General features: G+C 54.5%; 1 long non-coding RNA gene across 1 annotated transcript in view; it reads left to right on the top strand.

Moving 5' to 3' along the window:
- The first annotated feature begins 1,910 nt into the window (after window positions 1-1,910).
- The window catches only part of LOC135330187 (uncharacterized), a 53,514-nt gene continuing 34,478 nt past the window's right edge, over window positions 1,911-20,946 (top strand). The window contains exons 1-2 of the long non-coding RNA XR_010392002.1: window positions 1,911-3,150; window positions 6,659-6,767. This is a non-coding gene — a long non-coding RNA (uncharacterized LOC135330187). The remainder of the gene's footprint in view (window positions 3,151-6,658; window positions 6,768-20,946) is intronic.

A 20,946-nucleotide genomic window follows, 5' to 3' on the forward strand; every position in this document is an offset into this window, starting at 1 on the left:
GACAAATTCTAGTAATTCAGATAGGGGAGAGCTTGATATTCAGAGGGTTTTTTTTTTTTTTTTTTTAAAAAGTGGAAATTACTGTTCTGGTGTAAGAGATAATGAGTTAAAATGGGTTCTGTTTGTTTTTAAGGATAGCTCCTTGTTCAGTGCTTTGATTTCACTAGGTGAAATTAATTGCCTGGATGCTTCTCATATATGCACGTGAAGATGTCTTAAATATATCTCTGTGATATTTTATGTATATGGTTAGACTGTGTGTGTGCATGCACATATGCCAGTGGGAAAGTGAAGTTATTATGTATGCTGTGTAGTGTATGTTTACACTATATAAATGTGTTCTAGAGCTCTTTTGGTAGCAGGGATGTATTGCAGAATTCAGTTTTCTTGTAGGCCTTTTTTAGCAGTTTTAGTCTGTTTTTGATGAGGGCCCTAATGCATGGCTTGTGCACCTTCCCGTGCGCTTTGCATCCATGATTTTAGCATTCATAAGGTACCCAAACAAGCCTGCCATGGGGATACTCAAGAGCCCCTTCTCCTCCAAGATTTAGATCTTTATGTAACTCAAGTGCATCATTGCGTTTTTATGGTGCAATCTAAATGCTGTAACTTAGCAGAGCTGCCACAGAGCTATTGTGCACAAGCAAATCTCAACACTGTGGTAGGAGCGCGGTGCTGGATTGCTTTGGGTGCTCGTGCATTGGTGTGCTCGTGTTAGGATTCCAGCACGGCCTCGCGGCCCTTTAGGGGCCCCTAGCAATTGGCTACGATATGACAGGTTTTTGCATGGAAGATGCTGCAGCAGGGCCACGATCCAGGCCCCCTTAATGTCGGTCTCTTTGCCGACTGAAGCAGGCACTGGGTCTGAAGCTGAACAAAGTTGTTGTCATCTGGGCTTCCATAACGTTTGAGTGTTACTAATCCAGTCTGCTCTCCATCCCTTGCGGGACGTGATTCATCCCGCAGCCGCACGGATGCTCTCTCAGACGGTGCCCCAAAGGAGCGCCATGCTGGCCCTGTGCTCGCTCTCTCCCGGACTCCAAGGATCATCTTCCGCTGCGTGGCTGGGCGGCTTCCCGCTCAGAGGTTCTGCACTGGGCAGGGTGGCTGGCGGCAGTGGCCTGTGCCTGAGCAAGCGCACGATGCTCAAACACCAGTAGAGCTGCTGGGCTCCCAGCGGAGGCAGGACGGACGGAAGCTTCAGCCAGCTTTGCCAACAGGCAGGTGCACCACGGTCATGCTGATGGAGAGGGCTGGGTGGGGTGTAGATGGACTTGTAGGGGTATACTGGGGACTAGCACCACTTCGGGAGGGCTAGTTTAATTGCGTGAATATCACTAGCCAGCTGCTTTCACAGAAACTGCCTCCCCAAATCCTTATCTGGAGAAAGGGTGCAAAGCGTGTGACTCTGGCTGGAGATGCTGACGGGGCCTTCCTGAGGTCGGAGGGCCCTCTCCTTATCCCCAGAGGTGATGCAGATGGGGTGGCGGCCGCAGCAGCAGCAAAGGTCTCCCTGGGCTCTGCTACCAGAGGGACCTGGCGTCTGGGGAGCAGCAGGCCTCCTGCTCAGCTCCCAGGGTGGAACGGGCAGGGATTTATGAAGCAGACACCTGGCCAGGCAAGATTGAGCTTGTAGGTGCTGCAAATACATCCCCGTACAATTATCCAAGAAAAGCCGTGCAGCGGCTCAGACGCTGGATGCTGCTCTCCAGCCCTGCTTGGGTCGTGAGAGGGTGGGTCCTGCGGCCGCTCCCTCCAGCGGAATGAAATGCCGCCCAGCTCCAAGGGTGCGTGCGCGGGGGGGCTGATACCCTCCCATCCGTTACAGCGCCGGGCACTTGCCGTCACTGGGTGTGAGGACGGATCCCGGCACTCCGGAGGCAGGGCAGGCTGCGTGGACGGGCGCGCTCAGCCCGCTCAGAGGTGTCGCGGCCCCGCCGGAGCTGGGCCGCGCGCTGCTGCTCCGAGGGCCCGGCCGAGGCGCGGGTGCCGGGCCTGCTGCTCTGCGCGCAGCTGTCGAGGTGGCTGGGCCCAGAGGAGCCCGCGGCCGCAGCGATTCACCCCGTCGTCTTTCAAACAAACCAGCCTCCTCCAGTGCCAGCCAGCTCCGGTTCCGTCAGGCAGCGGTGGAGGGGTTTTCCCTCGTTGCTGGCTGACTTTGGCTGGTCCGAAAGCGGAGTACCGGGGAGGGACCGGAGCAGCCCCGCGATTGTGTAAACCAGAACATGGGACTGAAATGCCGTGTGCACTCCGCAGTTTTTCCAGGGCACGGGAGAGCCATGGGAAGAGCTTCAACCCTCTACTCTGCTGGCTGAGGCTCTTGAGGGCTGGTGTGTGGATGCACGGAAAAGTGATCCTTGTAAGGGCAAGAATTTGTCTCCAGGGATTTCTGCACCAGCACTTTGGCCTTCCTGTTTCCTCCACGTGCAGCCTTGCTTGTGTGTTCAGCTCCTGCTTGGCCCGTCATGGGGGCCCTTGCAGACCAGGGGAGCAGAAGACCTCTGATAATAAGAAAATGAGTCTGTAAGAAGCAGGTGGGTTAGTTTTGTCCATGGTGATGCATTATGGATTACACATCTTCCCTCAGGAATCTTTGCCTCCTGGGACTTGGCCAAGGGGCACCACTGCTTGGAGCAGCACAAGATCTCAGGCGTTTTCAGTGAAATCTCTCTGCTAACCACTGGCGTTAACAGCTGTAACACGCACAGTGCTCTGGGATTGCCACAAAGTGCAGTAGAAATGCAAAGGTTGATTAATCGGTTCCCATGAGAGAAAGCCTGGAGAGCTTTTTTCCTTTGTCAAGCAAAAAAGAGTCATGTTGTAGAGCAGAAGCAAGGCTGAGAGAACCCAGTCTAGCTCCTTCTTCCCTTGTCGCCTGTGTCTCGTGGATGGTGAGCATCAGCCAAGGAGGGAGTGCTGCTGTGTGCTACTTTTTACTGGCTGCAGTTGGTGAAAACTTGAACGGCACCTGCGCTGCTTGCTGACAGCTTCAGCTCAAGAGGGTGCCTGAGATTTCCCCAGACTAGCCCCAGATGATGGACCCAGAGCAGTGCTGGTGGTGCAAACCCCTGGGACACGTCCCCGCTCCGTGGAACAAACCTGCATCGTGCTCTGGGGACGGTCTTTTGAAACGTGTTATGCAGAAGAGAGGTATCTCGTACCGATTTCTTCCTCTGATTCGTAGCATGCGACTGTGGAGGTGTAAGGTGGTTTTGTGTATGAGTTGCTCTGAATGTCTACTCTGAGCTGCACTCGGTTCAAGGCTTGAGCCTCTAGGCTTTCCATTAAGTCATATAAATCTAATGAAGAGGTTAAATGACTGTGGGAAATAAAATGGTCACCTGCCATAGTAGAAAGCCTGTGGCCTTGCTAGTTTTCCTTACTGCCGTAGCAGTCGCTCTCTCCCCTCCCAGCTGCGTGCAGTGAGCCCGGGAGCTCCGGGAGGCAGCGCAGATCCCGCTTCTTCCCTGCACGGCTCCCAACGGCACACGGCTCCAGGGCCCCCGGCTGAGCTGGGAGCGGTTATCAGCCCAGGTTTAATGGCAGCGCAGTGGCCTTGGTGCCTGTCCTGTGATTTTCTTCACTGGGCCCAGGCCCCGTGTGTCCTGTGGGTCGGCCACCTCGCCTAGAGCCTCCTGCGCCGCGCGTGGAGCCCTGTTTGACATCCCTGCTGTGAAACCCCGGTCTGCTGGGTCGTTGCTGCACGGCTTGGTACTGCTTCTAGACATCGCCTAAATGGCCAGGGCAGGGTCTGCGCGGGATGAAAGGCAGAGGAGTCTGAGAGCTGTCAGTCTGCTCGGCCCCGCTGCTGGAGCGGAGGAGGGCTGGGAACGAGGTTACCCTCGCGGTACTTCTGTTCTGAACCAGAGGCTGCAAGCCTTGGTGTCTCCGCGGTTGTGAGCCAAGCGAGTGTGGCCTCCGGGTTCCCCGGAGGCAGCATTGGTATAATAACACTGATGAAAAGCTGATTAATCCTTGTAAGCGAGCTGCAATAGCTTCCCTCTAGAACTGAAGAGATTACCACTGATTTGTCATCCTGATTGTTTCAAAGAGAGGTGCAATTAGTTGCTCTAATTTAGCTTTGCTTCTTACTGAGTGGCATGACAACTGAGATGTAATCAGTAGATTTGCGCACGATGGCAGCCACTGATGGGTGCAGCTGTGCCTGCCACCATTTCACAGGCAGAGGATGGTCACCAAAATGGTGGAACATCACGTGCTTGTGTGCGAGGGGCCAAATCCCCCCTGCGCTGCTCAGCCGTGGAGCCGCCCAGCTCCAAGGGCAGGCTCGCGTCTCCTGGTTAGGTGCGAGAGGCGTGCAGAACAGGCTGAGCGTTTATTTTTGCAGCCTGCTAGAGGACGTGGTAAAGGGAATCTTGCAAGAGTAGTTGCCCATCCTGAGCCCCCGCTCTGCTCGTGCTGCACAACCCAGGGTTATTTTCTAGCACTGTCAGTAATGATCTAGCCCAGAGATGCAGACTAGTCCTCCTCATCCCACTGATAGCTTATCTTTCCACAGATTGCACCAGAGGGAAGGCCTGTCCAGGTGCTGGCGTTCAGCTCTTCCAAACTGACTCACTTGGACCAGTTGTTTCAAGAGGGGTGAATCTGATTCACTCCCCCTAATGATGCTGCCTGTAAATTATTTCATAGTGAAGCAATTGCTCTAATCACTGGGCAGCTGCATTAGGTGAAATGTGTATGCTTAAACTAGAGGGCAACCAGTTCTTCTTTCTACTGCCATATCCAAGCTTGGGGTAAGCTTTAAGCCCTGTGATCCTGGCCCACTGGAGGGTGTGAACCAGGTAGGAAGTGATCTCCTCATGGAAAAGTCACTGCATTTCCTTCATGACCTTCCTGAAGATGGTGCATGCTATGCAGTGGATCAGCATGAAAGATTCAAGGAGCAATATGAAGGCCAAGGACTGTGAGATGGTCTGCAGCATGGCGGTTGATCAGGATTAGAAGATAGGGCAGCGAGAGTTCGATGGTGGCAGTCTGCTACAATCTGTGCTGCTTCCCAGGGTGTTCTCAAAATGAGCTCAGACAAAGACAGGACCACGAGAGGGTCACTGTCGTGGTGACTGCTGCTGCCTGCTTCCTCCGAGTTCCTTAAGAGATGCAGAAGGCAGAAGCGATGGCTTTGCTATATGATCGTTGCTTCTCACCAGTCGGTAGCTCTTCCTTCAGGCTCTCCAAGGACAGGACCTAATGTCACAGCCACCACCTCCTGTTCCAGGAGAACCCAGGGCTCGTTGGGGTGCGTCTGTGTGTCCCAGGTGAGTCCGGAGCTGGGCTCCTGCAGTTGCTTGTTATGTCTGTGTTAAAGGAAGCTCTTGAGAAAACACAGCCAGAGAAGTGAACGTTAACCTGAGACCCCCACGTGAGAGATGTTGCGTTGCATTAGATGTGGGTATGATGCTACACTTGAGATCTGTTTAAAAAAAATAGAGAAGTTGAAATCTTTTTTCTTCCCCTGGCCTTCCCATGGATATTATCCTTCTTCTTTGCCAAGTGCAATTAAATTAATACTAGCTACAGGAAAGGAGTGGGTATTTTGCTTGAGGCCTACCCCCTCCTCCCTTTTGAAAATTGCCTTTACTTTGGAAAAGATGCAAAGCTACTATGGGGATAAAAGAATCTGTGACGCGTCTGTCCTCACCAGGCCCAGCCCACCAGTGCACTGCTCTGGACTCTGCAGCAAAACGCCCTTTCTGCGTGGAAAGGGGAACGCATGGTGTTTCAAAACATGTCCGTTTTCAGTGAAACAAATCACATAAAAATTTAATTTAAAATGAACAAAATAAATATGCTTTAAAAAAAATTGCCTGTGGCTATTTCTTGGTTGAAGCTGTCTTTTTCCCAAGAAAGCATTTTATTCTTGAAGCAAGCCGGCCCCGTTTGCTGAGGGGGATTTTAGCGGGGCCCTTGGGCAGATCTGCGTGGTGGCCGTCCCAGCCCGTGCCCTCGGCCCCTGGCCAGGCGCTGTGCAGCTGCTCGGCCCGCGTTCCTCCGGCACGGCGTTCCTCCGGCACGGCACGGCCCCGGCCCCACCACCGCCACTGCTCTGTGTCCCTGCAAGGTCGTGCTTGCTTCCACCGGCTCTGCAGCCCCGTGCCCCCCTCCTCCCCGTGCCCTCCGGCTTGGCCGTCGGCTGCTGTCCCCCCGCCGGTTGCCACCTCCGTGCTCGGCACCGCTGTGCTCCCCGAGCCCGGGTCGTGCCTCGCGGGGGCCCCACGGATGGGGCTTGGGGCCGCGCACGTTGCCCCAGTAGCAATAAAACCGTTTCACCCGGGTTGCGTGTCCTGGGCTAGCCCGCTCCTGTCCCCTCCGTGCTTGATGAGAGGAGCTCTGCGGCAGAGGTCGGACATTAGCTTATGTTTCTGCACAGCCCTTTACTGGGGCCTTAAACGTGGCTGTCTAATGCGTGTGCGGGTCTCGAGCATGCACGTGGGCAAAGCCAGCACCTCAGAAATGCTGTGTGTTTTGCACCGGAAGGGAAAGGATGAACCGAAGTTCCCCCGGAACGACGGTTCCTCGCGCGTCAGCTCTAGCTGTGGAAGTGTTTCATCTGGACGCTCTTCAGCCGCCTTGCTGTGCTTGTGTCCTAACAGAATTATCAGGTGGATTTATTTATTTATCTATTCATTTGAAATAGGAGCCTGAATGGAAGGAGCACATACCGAGGAGGGAAGGAGTGCACCAGTCCCACCGACCCTGCGGTTTCTTCAGCTACGGGAACATCTTGTACCATCAGCATGAATGCGGTGAGCGCAGCTAATCGCTGTTCTGGTGGCGGTTCTTGTTCTTACGTGCGGGGGGTGGCAGGTTCCTTCCCGTGCCCGGTGTTCGTGTGTCAGCTGATCCGAAGGGCAGCCCAGGTCTCCGCAGTGCAGGGCGGCGATGCCAGCGTGCGCCTGGCGAGCCGGGCTGGAGAAGCAAGTGCCCTCAAGCGGGGCGCGGGACGCGTCCCCTCTGCCTTTCCCGGCTCAGGTCAAGGCTGCCCTCCGCGACCTGGCTGAGGGGACAGCCTGGAAAAGAAAGCACACGGAGGACATTTTAAAGTGCTTCTGCTCCTCTCCAGCTAAATATAAGCCCCAGTAGGAAGCCTACCTCTTGCTAGTTTTATGTTTCTTGCCTCTGCCTCTGTGCTTCCTAAACCTGGCAGCAGGCCCAGCTGTCTCTAAGTCTAAGATGAAAATACTCTTGCAAATCCCACTCATAAAAATACCTGCTGTATTCCCAAACCATGCCTGACATAGCTTCCAGAGAGGATGGGGAGCTAAAATAAGATGCATGAGCTCAGAGCCCCCATTTTCCACTAGCCCTACTGTTCCTATCTCTATAATGCACAGAACTATGAACTGAAATGGAAGTGGTTCAGCAAGAGGTGCTTTTTAGCTGAGACATGACTGAATAGGACAAGCAGTATCTGTGCTAGCAACAGAAGCTGCATTGCCATGGGAAACCTCACATCCACCCAGTAAAACTTTGCTCTTTCCGCTTACCGGCGGGTGCCTGGTTTGCAGGAGCTCAGCCACTCGCCCTAACTCGCAACACCAGCCCTCGCAGAGGAGCACTACAAAGCTGTGGGGTAATGTTTGGTCCCCAAACCTAAAGCAAGCGTAAAGGATACAATGCGGTGTCCTGTAGACAGCAGCAAGGCCTGTTCTGCCCTGCAAGGCTCCTGTGGCCTGTGTTCGCAGACGAGTCCCTCACGCTGCCTGCAGACCGGCTGCAGCTGCTGGTGGCACCCTTACCTTCGGGACGAGGAGGCATGCTCTCTGCTGCAAACCCCAGAAATCTCTGCTCTTTCACGCCTTGGCAAACTTTCAGCAGCAGGATCCAAAGGCAAGAAACAAATATTTCTTGCCTGCTGAAGGGAGCAAGCTTGTGATACAGGCGCAGCAAACGGGCAGTGGGGAGAGAGAACGAAAGCAAACTCTCTCCCTGTCCCTGCTCCGACTTCTCTCTCAGGTAAAATAACGTGCTATTAATAAAGCGGCACACGCTCGCTTCAGGCAAAGTAGGGTTGGTCTGAGCAGCTCTGGGGCTGAGAGATGCCCATGGCAGATGCAGAGGAGGGTGTTATGCGAAGGGTCATCTTTCTTAATTCATGGCCAGAAGTCCTACGGGCGAGCTTGGGCCATGCTCTGAGGTGCACATGTGCCCGTAGCCAGGCGTCAGCTCCCAGCTTGCTGTAGGGCCATCGCTTGTGTTATCCTCCTCCTCGGTCCCAAATGCTGTGCGGTGTTTGACAGCGGCTGCTGCTACCCCGCAGTGGAGCCTGCTTGCAGTGGGCTGCCGTCCTGCGGCATGGGGGGATCTTTGAGGTGGTGCTGCTGTTGGAGCCCACACGGGTTACGTGAGGGGGGGCTTGGCCGCACCTGAGTTCTTCTGCACCCAGGTGCAGGGCAGTGTCCAGCTCCCCCCGTGAGTTGCATACAAAATGCATCGAACAAGGTCTCAGGCTACCTGGGAGCATAAATCTTAGACTTGTCCTTTTTTAAAGTACCCTGCTACCGTCTGTGACCATATCCCAGAGCTTTTCTCTCTCATTTCTTTTTCTTTTTTAACAATCTACTGCTTATATTTTGAAGACAAATCATCTCCTGGATCAGTTGCAAATGTCCCCACAGTCACGTCCTGCCGTTGTCTCTGCTCTGCTCTTCCGAGCTGCCCACGGACACGGGAGGCAGACGTGCCGGTTGATTTTCCTCGGTAATCCTAGGCAGGGATGTGGCAGTCGGGAGCTTTAGGCAGTAACAGCTTCCGTCCGACCCAGAGAGGGGCCTGGGCTTTGGCAGCAGAGTTGCTGAATCCAGGGACCCGACCTGCGGGCTCTTCCTTTGTGGCAGGTGATGGTACCGTAACGTGGGATCAGAACCCTCGGAGGCAATCAAAGGCGCGCTGCTGGGTGACGGCGCGTCCCTGGATGCAGCCACCTGCTGCCGCCGGTACCCTCAGAGCCCGTCCCGAAAGCACCAGGCTCCGTGGCAAAACCAGCCGGAGAGGGGAGGGGGTCTGCTCCTGCCCGTAGGGCTCGTTTGGTCTGTGCTGGGCTGCTCTGAAGTTCTTGGAGGATTTTTGTTCTCCGAGCAAAATCACCTAGCAGCCGAGGGCACAGAAAGGCGGAAAGCCCTCCAGGACCTCGGAACGACGACGCAAATGAGGCTCCGGGCTGCCGTTGCGTCCCGCACGTGAGCAGGCGGCGTGGGAGCAGCGTGCGGTTCATGCAGCCGGGCTCCCCGCGTGATAACGTTATTGCTGAGGGCTTTCGTGGATGCTCTGAGCTGAGCTTTATTTGGCAGGGCAAATGCTGTCCCATCTCTTTGGACAATTACTTTCTGAATCTCATTTAACACTGGGATGGATGGCAATATTCAAAGTTAACCACTCCACTTGCATTGCCTTATATGTCAGCAAGTGCTACTTAATGATCTGTGAATGGAGGGAATGCTGGGAATGGGATGGACTGCGTGTGAAATATCTATCCGGAGTCTATAAATAATGCAGCCTCTTTATGCTTTGCACAGTTCGGAGCTTCATGGGAGGAGCATCTCCCGGCTGTGACTGGAGGAGCCTGCAAGTGATTTGGGAATGAAACAAAGGCGATGAAACGCAGAGAGAGGAACCATTCAGTTTTTGAAATATCTTGCAAATGTGCATCAGCTATTTATGGCCAGCAACTCAGCAGATGTGCATTGTCACCAAAACCCCGCAGGCTATGCCCATATGCAGCAGAACATGGCCCTTGATATTGGCCGTGCACTAAATGACCCTAAAAATGTCTGCAGGAGTAGTGGCCCTGCCTCCCCTCCTGTGGCTCTGCTGCTCATCTGTAACTACAATTACGCTGAGGCTGCCTGGGTGCAGAGCCTGTCCACAAACATCGGTTACCGCTGCCGCGTGAGCAGCCGTGCTCCCCTGGTCCTGTCAGACCCTGCCTGCCTGCTCCCCAGCCAGGAGCCACAGATCGCTCTCGCTAAACTCTGCTGTTTTTTCAGAAATGTCTTTGTGTCACTCCCTTTTCCTGCTAAGGAAGAGACCTGGCAGTGGGGAGGTAAAGGCGGAACGCTGCTGGAGTGGCTTCATGTCTGGTAGAGTTTCTAGGGCAATGTGTGGGTTTCCCTGTGTGCTGGGAAGCTGACAGGTTTTGTTGGAAATGCCAGGCGGAGGCGGGCTGCGTCGGCATTGCCGCGGCGTGGGTGTTCTAGCAGCCCTCGCCGGACGCACTGAGATTGCCTTCTCTGAGACGCGTTGACAACCAAGTAAAATTATGCTTGGCTGTGCATAAATGCACAGGCAAAAGTCCCTTTTCCTGGAGTCGTGCTGGCCATTTTCTACCTGCCGGTAAATGCCCATACAGCACGTGCGGCTCCCAAACTGCTTGTAGGCTTCGCGTGGCTTCCAGGTCGCGGAGGGAGGGCTGTGGCAGGTTTGGACTGCCTGGTCAGTAAAGGGTTAAATGCGTTTGATTAATTGTGGGATATATTTCTGTCATAAACAAATATTCTGTCATTGCTCTGTATCTCCTTTGAAATTTACTGTAAGTGGAGCTTGCGATGACATCTGTATAATTAATAACTGCGAAGCAGGAATAAGCTTGTGTTGCATCAACGCTACAACGATTAGGAAAAAATAAAGCCCATCTCCAGTGCAGCCCTAATGTTATCTGCCACGGAGCAGGTGGAGCGGCCCCAGCTTGGGGGCTGCTGCCTGGGCCATGCCTGGCTTTTATTTTTAACACCCTGCTCCCAGGCGGTGACAAGCCTTCGCTAAGTGAGGTAATAGCCAATTGATTTTGTTCCGTTTTGCAGTGGGCAGTAATAAATCACACGGCTTGTCAGGGGGTGTTTCATGTTTGCAGTGAGAGTGTGCCAGCAATTAACCATCAGAAAGCTCTTGTGGCTCCGCTCTTGAGGACGTGGCTGCAGCTCGAAACTCAGGAATGCAGGGCCCTTCTCAACCAAAACAGAGCAGTTGTGACAAGAGATTTACAGGGAGTTTTTATTTTCAGGCTCTGAAACGGACAGAGCACTAAGTGATGGATGAGCTGAAGGACCAGCCGCCCCGTTCAGGGAGACGGCCGCCTGCAAGGGGACGCGGGAAGAGCGGTCCCGTCCCCGTCCCCGTCCCCGCGGGCGGCCCTGGCTCTCCGGTGCAGCTCCCTGCCGAGGGCCTGGCGTGCTTGGCAGGGGCCGAGCCGGTTGCAGGGCGCTGTGAGGCTCGCCGGGACGCGGTCCCTCGGTGTCGGTGGCATTCCCGGGACGCGGTCTCTCGGTGTTGACGTTGGTGGCAGTGCTGGGACGCCGTCCCTCGGTGCCGACGTCGGTGACAGCGTGCCGCGCTCCGGCTTGGAGCTGGCGGGGGGACCCGGCGTCCCGGCCCCCGAGCCGCGGGGAGGGCCCGTGCCGGGCGGGAAGGGCGTCCCCACGGGCAGTGTCCCCACGGGCAGCGTCACCCCGCGGCGGCTCGGCGGGGCCGGCGGGCGCGGGGCGGCAGCGATGCGTGGCCGCAGGAGGCCGAGCGCCGCTGGCTGGTACGCCGGCCCGGGGGCTGCCGCGTCTGAAGCCGCGCTGGCAGCAGGCCGTGTGATTTAAACGGGTACAGACAGACCTGCTGGGCAGCTTCCAGCGCCTGCCTTAGAGATCTGCCGTGTGCTGCTGGCTCGGAGTCTGGCTGCGGGCAGCGAGGGCTGCGCTGCCTTTGGGCAGGCAGGTCCTGGGGCCGCTTAGACTCGCTGGCTGAGGAAGACCCGTGCCAGGGGCCGTGAGAAGCGGTCGCCCCGCGTCCCGGCTGCGCTCGTAGCGGTGCTGCAGGATGCCGAGCGCGCGAGCCCCGGGCGGGCCTGGGTGCGGCACCGCGGGAGGACGAGGAAGGCTCCTGGGGCCTCCTCCGGTCTCCTGCACAGACCCGGTAACGCTGGTGGGAACGCGTAAGGACAAGCTGCTTTGTTATTTTACCACGAGGGACATTTCACCAGCTTGGCGCTGAGAAAGGAAAGCGGATGCTTACGCCCTTTGTTCTCCGCGGCCGCTGAAGGCCGCGCGCTTCCCTTCCCGCAGGCCCCGGGCGATGGCGGATGGTCTGGCGTCGCACCCACGCGCGCCCGGGGCGAGCGGCCTGGGCCCCGGCGGGCTGCGCGCGTGGACTGGCACCTGCGATGGAGAGGGAAAGGGGACACCGGAAAAAGAGGGTGGGACAAAGTCTGCCCATCCGAAAGTTAGCCTTCACGTCAGCTTTGTCTCTCGGATTTATGGCAGTTTTGGCAAAAGCGTCAGCAGAGCCGAGCGAGCAGCTCGGAGGAACCCGTGCAGAATATTTGTGGCAGAATCAGAAAGCCCCACGGCTCTTGCACCGTCCCCGAGCATCCTCAGGCGTGCGAGCTGCCTACCCCAGAGGGAAAATCACGCGCTTAGGAAAACGCCCAGCCTGGTAGGTACCGCCACCGTAGGGGACGGACGCCACAGCCCCCGCCAGCACGAGCCGCGGGCTTGCGCAGCGCTCCGGCGAGCTGCTCTGAACCCGCCGCGCAGCGGGGCTGGAAGGAGGCAGAAGGGCAGCTGGGCTCCCCGCCGCTCAGGTCAGCGAAACCCGGGGTAGGGCGCCCGTGCAGCTCGGCCTGCGCTCCTCGACGCGACTCCTGAGCCTCCCGTGTTCCTCCTCGACGCGACTCCTGAGCCTCCCGTGTTCTGCTTCAGTGGGTGACACCGGGACTCGGGTACTGAAGCAATTACCCGTCTGTTTGGATTCCAGCTCTGGCTGAGGAATGCGTTGATGGTGGGCAGCGGGGTAAGCGGGGTCTTTGCAGCCCGCTCGCTTCCCCTCTTAACTCCCGCTTGATGATTCCCAGATGGTAATCTCCCTGCTTTTATTTCCCCGTAACCTTTGTTACTCTGGGAAGGCAGCGAGCAGAGTCGGAGATAGAGGACGGGGTGAGGGAGGTGGCGGGAGGGTCGGGACCCTGGGGAATAATACTGATTTCAAAGCGAGGCCTTTCACAGACCTCATTTGCATTTGGAAATAAGGAATGACTGCTTTGCATTCAGAGCTGGAGGCAGCCGGTCCCAGGAGGGAACAAATGGGAGCAAGTGGTCAATTGATCCCCAATCAGAATAAGGAAATTATCTTTGGGGTTGCTGCTCCTCTGCTTTGTGTCGTGGCGGGTTCCACCTACAAAGGACCCTTTTCCTGGGGATTGTCTGGCTTCCCGGATTAGCTGAGTTTATTCTGTAACTTTGTTTCTTGCTGCAGTTGTGTGAAAAAAACATCCAAAAGCAAAGAAGGGAGAGGGTACAAGCAGAATAACACCCCGAGCCTGTGTGTCACTATCAGTTAAATCAGAGCAGTGCTGCCTTGTAGCAGAGCTGCATCTTATCCCAGGGACACAATATCTGCCAGCTTCCGAGGACGTTTCTGAAGATGACATGTTAAAATTCAAGTGTCTGTATTAGGGAAACTAATAAATAAAAAAGCCAGGCTGCTCCAAAATGGGTCAGATTAGTGTTTCTCGGCTCTCCTGCCTCTGCCTGATGGTGGCATTGGGAGACGTCTGTTCCAGACCCAGGGTAGGACTGGGGTGCAGAGCACTGACTTACCCACCTCAAAAGGTTGTAGCCTGTTTTTTCCCCCTGAATTTAATCAGAAAAATGTCTCTCCTGTGAGCCTGTGCAGCTGTGCAGGCAGCTCCAGCCCCCCCAGGGCCTCGGTGCTGCCGTGGGGCCGGCGGGTTATCGCTGGGGCTCTGCGTCGGTGCCGGCTCCAGCTTCGCCGGGCTGGCTGACCGCCGTCGCAGCGGGCAGGGCTGCCGTGGTGCCTGGGATGCCCCCAAAGCAGAGGGTGTCCGGAGGTGCCGGGGATCCCTGCCCTGCTGCCTCCCCCGCGGGTACAGAGCTGCGCCTGGCACGTAGTTAGATGTAGCTGCATCTCATAAGTAATTCTCTAGGATTCTGGTGCTTTCGGAGGCTGAAAACAATGAGCCGGAGCAGCTTTTGCCACTTCAAAGTCTTTGTAAAGCACAAACTTTTGAGAGGATGTTGCTTAGCTCACCTTGATCTCTGCTATCCCGCTGGGTACCGCCACTCTCTGTGCATTCTCTAGCTATTAGTTAAGTTTAATTACTTTTATTTTAAGGAGCTTGAGATATAATGAACAGGTTAATATTTCCTTTTTTATTAGTGCTTTGTTTTTTATGAATCAATTGGAAGAGTGATTTTAAAGGAAGAAAATTATTAGAGACTTTGTTCCCTAATTTACACTGGTGTCTGAATTTGTGTTGCAGCGTATTCTCACACCGTGATTTCGTGCTGAAATTCCTGCTTGCCGCTTGGAGAGGAAATCTCCACGGCGGCATCGCCCCAGTGCAAGCTCTCTGCCCAGCTCTTGCCAGCTACGGCTTTGCCGCTCCCTCCCTGCCCCTCTCCAGGTGAGCTGCCCCAGGGAGCACGGTTACGTGGTGGCACCGAGGCCCCTCATCCGAGGAGGCCTGCAGCCCTTGGTGTCCTTGCCGGCTGCGGACCACGGCCGGGCCAGCCAAAGGTGCCCGCTGCCAGCCGGAGCTGTGCAGTCCCAGATGTCCCTCTGCGTGCGCAGAGCCGGCAGCCAAGCGCAGTCCCGAGGAGGCAGCGCGGACGGCCCACGTCTAAACGTGGAATGAGGGAATGGCCCGGTCCTGCCCCTCCCCGCCTCTTGGCAGGAGAAAAATAAACGTGTGCCTGGTGGTTGCAGGAGGTTTGCCATGGAGGCTGCTGGGGCGTAGAGTATGTTTCTCCCCTCATAGTCCACCTTCATGCTGGTGAGAATTAGAAATAGTTTTCTTCTGGACAAGGTCACCAGTGTGTGTGTGTGTGTGTGTGTGTGTGATGGTTGGAGAAAGCCCTTGGAAAGGCTCCTGGGTGACAGGAAGGGCTCTGCTGAGCCCCATTTCTGGATCCTGACTGCCTGGTAGGACCAGTTTCCTTGTTGACACAGTTGCTACGGCTCTGCTGGAGATACTGCCACGCCGATGCTGGCGCTGAGGGTGGCATCCTGCAGAGCGAGCCCAGGCACGTTTAGGAAAGGGGCTGGGTGTTTTCATGGAAATGCAGCTGAAATTTCATGGGTTTGTTATGGGTTAAAATCCCAGATTTGACATTGTTGTCATGGAGCTTTGGCCAGCTAAAACTGTGGAGAATTTACAGTGAGTGCGATGATGTGCTTAGTCCTGCCTGAGCTGGGCTAATCCTGTGTGTGCAGCGGAGTAGGTCTGGGTTTCGTGGGGTCACCCCGGTTAGGAACAGGCTCATGGAATTTAGCACAGGGTCTCAAGCGCCCGTGGCCAAGCTGCCCACCCGGCAGGGCGTGCGCGTCGCCGGCACGGCCAGGAGAGCGGGCGGATACTGTGGCTGGGGAGTGTGTTTGTGATTTCAAGGGAACTTGTAGAAGAAGAGTACCTGGTTCACAGAGCTCTTGGAAGAGGAGCACGCTTCACAGTATTCGAAGAGAGAGGGATTTCGTGGGCCCCTGGGCACGCAGTGAGCCACGTGTTGTTCCTGGAGAGGTACCTGGCTACCGGGGGGAAAATGCGGCTCGTTAGAAAGAAGGAGGTGCAGATGCTGAGCGTGTTGTCATGAGGGTGAAAAGGTCCTTTTAGAGCTGTGATAGGGTAACGATGTCCGGGAGAGCCAAGTTTTCAGCTGGCTGACTGCACAGGGTTGCCAACAGCAATGCAAGGAGTGAGCGAGAGGAAACCTTTGAAAGACGTCCGTGCCCCGGTTCTCTCTGTTCGGAGCTGGGGGATGCTGCCAGACCCCCTTCAGAGCGACCTGCCGGGCCGGCAGAGCCCTGCGCAGCAGCACTGGGGCAGGCGTGTGCCGTGCCGTGCCGTGCGTCCCGAGGAGGGGGCACGGGCTCTGCCCCGGCACCGCGCAGGGGCCGAGCCAGGCTGGAGGCTGCGCAGGGCGTCGGGCGGGGAGGGAAGGGGCGATGCGAGGTACCGCGGCCAGGCGGGACACGGGTGCTTTTGGCACGACTTGGGCTGTTGGCATTGGCACGATTCACCCTTGCCCCAGGCTCTGCCGTTCTCTCCCAGCCCGTGCTCTGCCGGGGAAGGTGCGGTAAGCCAGCGCGGCGGCTGCGGGGCCGGCCTCCTGTCCGCACTGACAGCTCGTGTTGAGCTCTGCCCCGCTGGTTTTTCAGTACGACCCACATCCTCTCTGCACTGTTGTGACACTGCAGAGCCACCTTATTTGGGAGCCATGCTAAGGTCTTGGCTTGAGGGCTCACGTGCCAGTGAGTCTCAGTGTCTCTTTATGGCCGTGGTGAGAAAGAAACAGGTGAAAAAGAAAAGATGAAGCTGTTTTGATGGCTGGAATTGCTAGATGTTGAGGCTATTTTACTGTGATATAACCTAAGTATATGAATTTCTTACACCTTTTGTGGATTCTTCTTCATCTGTACCCTACTTTCAGTTTATTTTTTACTTTCTTCCTTTTGTTTTCTATCAGCCCAAATGTCATCTTTGTTATGTGATTAATACGAGTTGTGAACATACAACCTGGAGTTTTATGAGTTGCTGTGAGCTGGATAGAGGCCAGAGGCAGGTAATGTTTTATCTTCTACTCCAACAGTCCTTTTTCTTGCAAACTTCAGGGTAGGAAAAAAATTCTGTCTCCACTTGGACTCTATTTATTGCCACAGTGTGAGACTGATTAGGGATGACACAGCTCACATGAGTCCAGGTAATGCCTCATACGGTAGCAAGTGACCCAGAAACATCCTGGAAAAGTGCAGCAAAGGAAAATAGCCATTTGGAGTAAGTCAGGGTGTTTACAGTTGTTAGGCATCTTTTGATTCAAAGTGCCCACCGTGACCCGGGAGAAGAGGATTTCCTCCAGGCAGTTTGGTTTTAGGCAGTGTTGGTGACTGTGAAATTTGTTCGTGGATAGTCACAGGAGAAGACCTACTGAAAAGTCTGAAACTTTTTTATTTCTGCAAGAATATCTAAATGATTGTGCTATAAAACAACACTTGCTTTTTCTTTGCCTCAGTGGCAGTGTTCCTTCCTGCGGTATTAATTGTCAATAAAAGATAAACGCTGGTGCCGGAGGAGATGGAAGGCATGCCAGTGTATCTGAGAGGTTTTGTTCGAATCTGCCATACAGCGCGCTGCCTTCCAAGCACACAGAGCTCATTAAGCCCTACCACTGTGATAACACTCGCTTTAATACACATCCTCGCAGTGTGCAGTAGATTGTAGACAAGGAGCCAATTCAGGAGCAGGAGGTATCTGCAAACACGCACTGCTGTCTTAAGGATTGCCGAGTCCAGTACCTCTAGCAGAAAGAGGGAACTCTACAGAGCTTGGCCCCGGCTTCCTATTTTCATCAGAATTTTCCTTCCTTTTGGTAAACTTGTCAATTAGTTGTCTGTGGAAACCATTCCTTATATTTTACATCCCATCAGTAGGTCTTGCAGACAGGTTTATGTCGTATTAACAACTAGTAGTGGGTGAAAGTTTGTCTTTGTCAACATATCAATCTGTGTCAACACTTAAACAGCAAGAGTCTCCTACAGCTTGTAATGCGCATAGAAAGGGCATTTCGCTCTGGTTAGAGAAAGCTCTCAGCTCTTGGACAGAGTTTAAAAGTAGAGTCATTTATAAAAGGCAAAGATAAAAAGCAGCTTGGGCGCCTGGCCATGGCTTAGAAAGTGATCTGTTTTCTCGGTTACAATGGGGTACGCGCAGTGCCGTATCCAGCCTTTCGTTGTCAAAGCCGTTGGACCTGCACCAGCTGAGCGGTTAGCTCCGCAAGCCAGCGGGTTCGTTTAGAGATCGAAGTGTTGGGAAGAGGTGCAAGCTCAATTCCCAGTGCCACTGGTCAGGTCAAGGAGTGTAACCACAGTAATTAGTAGTACTTCTTTGCTACAGTGCGCCAGACAGGAGAAGTTGTTTCTGCCAGTCCTTGGCCTTTGGGCAAAGGAGGAGGTTGAGATTGCTGCATGCGCTGGAGAAAATGCAAATGGTTTGCAACAAATAAGTTCTCATGAACTCAGCCTGCTGCAGAATATGCAGCACTTGTCTGCGATTTACACTAAGGATCCCGTTCCTGAGCTGGTACAGACGTGTTGCACCCCTGCAAGGGCACACAGTGACCCGTGCTGGACTGCAGATTGCGCCTGGTCCGTGGTTTAGAGAGGCCCTGCTAGCTCGCACCGTCTGTGGGAGCGTGTTCTCTCCTCACCTTCTAGTCTAGGGACTCCAGCTGCCTGCCCTCGCGTGCCTGTGGTGCCCAGGAGACCAGCATTATTGCTGTTTGAAGTGTTTTGACGGAGCCCCTCAAGGGGCTGGTTTTTTGTTTGTTGGTTTGTTTGAAAGCATGGCTCCGCTCGACCTCTTCTCTGCAAAAATATGAGGGAAGTGTAAGTGAAATTCCATCCTGCTTTGCAGTCGGTAGGTCTAGGCCCCCTTCAGCCCTTCTCCATCTCCTCTTACTGGTCGGACCAGTAACAAGTCTGATTTCTGTGCCCCGACAGAATAGATGGGCTGACACTTTTGGCATGAGTCCTCTGTGATGGGGATGGGGTATTACTTTTACCCTGTGCCTTTTGGGTGCAAAACTCTGAACTTGGCTTTCTGTGAATATGCATGCTGCAGCCTTGCTGCCAGCAGCCCGCGCGCAGAAACCACCTCCTGAGAGTGGGCCGGGCAGCGAGGGCGCTGGAAGGGCCCGGGGTCCGCAGCGTGAGTGCGACTGCTGTTTTTGCATGATACTGTGCTGTTGGTGCTCGATCTTGTTTAAACGGTTCTTCATGTGCAAAGTGACCTGTGAGCCGTATGTGTCCAGCTCCATGCTCTCGCATGCAGGCACGTGTGCAAACACACGCGCACACACGCACACACACGTCTCATATGCTTTTGCGCGTACCCGAAGGTGTGTTTAGATCCCTCGTCAGCCACGATCAGGCAGTCAGTGCTGGGCAGACCACAGAACTGATTTTGCACCATCAACACTACACTGCAGGAAGTTAAGAAACAGAGATCAAGTATTAACTTTTCTACTTAAAACCCAGCATCATCCAGTTTCTTTTCACCATAGTTAAGCTCTTGCCACACTACTGCGCTTAATTTTTTTAAACAAAACCTGTTCATCTGATCTAGAACACAGTGAAGACTTGAAGCTTGTTCCTAGTGTGAGGGCTGTTGGAGGGGTATTTTTGGTATTCGCATTTTGCCATGGAGGATGTTCCTACACAAATCTAAAGACATGGGTAGACTTCCTAGAGGCAGCATATGCAGACCGAGGGTGGAATTTGGCTCAACAATTGGTGCAGACATAGTGAGCAGCACTGTGTTTTTAAGAAATGGAGCAAAACTGCATGGCTCCCCAGCATTTGTCTAAAATACAGTAGCAGTGTGTCTCATGTAAGATGACACTTTTTGACCATCAGAGCAAAGTGCTGCAATACTGTCCATGAACGGCTGGCTTCCGTAGGCCCTCCAAAAACAAGGATCCTGGCCTCATCCGGCAGAACGTGAGGCACGAGGCAGAGCTCTCCTTCCTCCGTTGCACCCGTGCCTCAGCAGGCAGCTCTGAGCGAGGACCGAGGCTGCACATGATTGCTGTTTAGCTCAGAGGAACTGGTAAAAAGCAGCACTTGCAATCTTTTGAGCTACGTTTCTGAATCATCGCTGCACATGTCTTGTTTCTATAAAAAGAAACCAAAGACAGATATGAAAGTGTTTGTGCCTTCTTTACCCGGCTTAAAACCAAAGAATTTTCAAATCTTTTCTGTTTATGCTGGAAAGAATGAAAACGTGAGGTTCCTAGAGTCTGGACCTGGATTTTCTATCTCCAGACAGTACAAGGTAAAGTTAGAGCAGAGGTGTCCACACCGGACACCTTAAACAAGGAGAGACATTTATAGGCATGAGAGAGGGCACGGCCGCAAGAATTGTGGCAGAATTGCTTGTCTGTACTTCTTTGGCCTCGTGTAAACGCTGAACTAACATCTATGCATTCTGTAAAGCACAGTGTGCTGTTTTATTCCTGGTATCCCACCTGCTCGGATTGTGTGAACTTGGGCTGTTGCCGCGTAGGCTGCTGCGCGGGACCCTCCTCATTAGAAGTTCAGTGAAACAAGGACTTTGGGCAGGATTTCCAAGTGTGTGACCTGGAGGCACAAGTCTCATTTATATTCATGAGACTTGGGCACTCCTGAAAATCCCGTGTGAACCCATTTGTCTGTGTATAGGAATGAGACATTATTTGACAGTAGAAAGGACCTTTCACTTTGGCTAAGGCTGCCAGCAAAGAGAAGGTAGAATCTGGGCTGTTCTGCAAGACATGTCTGGAAACCCATCTGATTTCAAGTGTAGATAATAGCAGCACGGTGACCTGAGAAGAGGAAGGGAAGAGAAAGAAAAGGGCAAGCAGTGGTTATCAGCTCTGACTCCCTCTGAAGGACCCCAGTTAGGAGGGTTGATGCTGCACAAAACCCAGGACCGGGACGTTCCTGCCGGCCTGCTGAGGGAACGTGTCGGCAAACCTGCTTTGCGTGGCCTGGCTGAAACGCGAAGGTGATAGCTGCACGCGCTCTGGATTTAGTGCCGTCCATCGCTCAGCTTGATGCGGCAGCGTGACCCTCGGTGCCCTGCCGGGACGGGGCCGAGGCCGCAGCAAGCTGCCGCGCCGGGAACGCCGGACCGTGCCGCGCGGTGTGCCGCCGTGCAGTGCGCCTGCTCCCCGGGGCTGCCTGCGCGCTGCTGCGTTTCCCGAGAAGTCCCTGTATCTCATCCTCTTTCCCTAACGTCTGTCATCCTTTGGATGCAGAGGGCATGGAGGAGGTGCGTGCTTGGCAGTTGCCTGGAAGTCGCTCCGGGTGTCCTCTCCCATAAACACGTGAGCGCGGTGCTAAGCGCCGTGCCGCGACGTGGGCGGGTGCTGTGCGCCCTGCGTCCGTGCC

This window comes from Dromaius novaehollandiae, chromosome 17 (assembly GCF_036370855.1).
Source record: "Dromaius novaehollandiae isolate bDroNov1 chromosome 17, bDroNov1.hap1, whole genome shotgun sequence".
NCBI lineage: Eukaryota > Metazoa > Chordata > Aves > Casuariiformes > Dromaiidae > Dromaius > Dromaius novaehollandiae.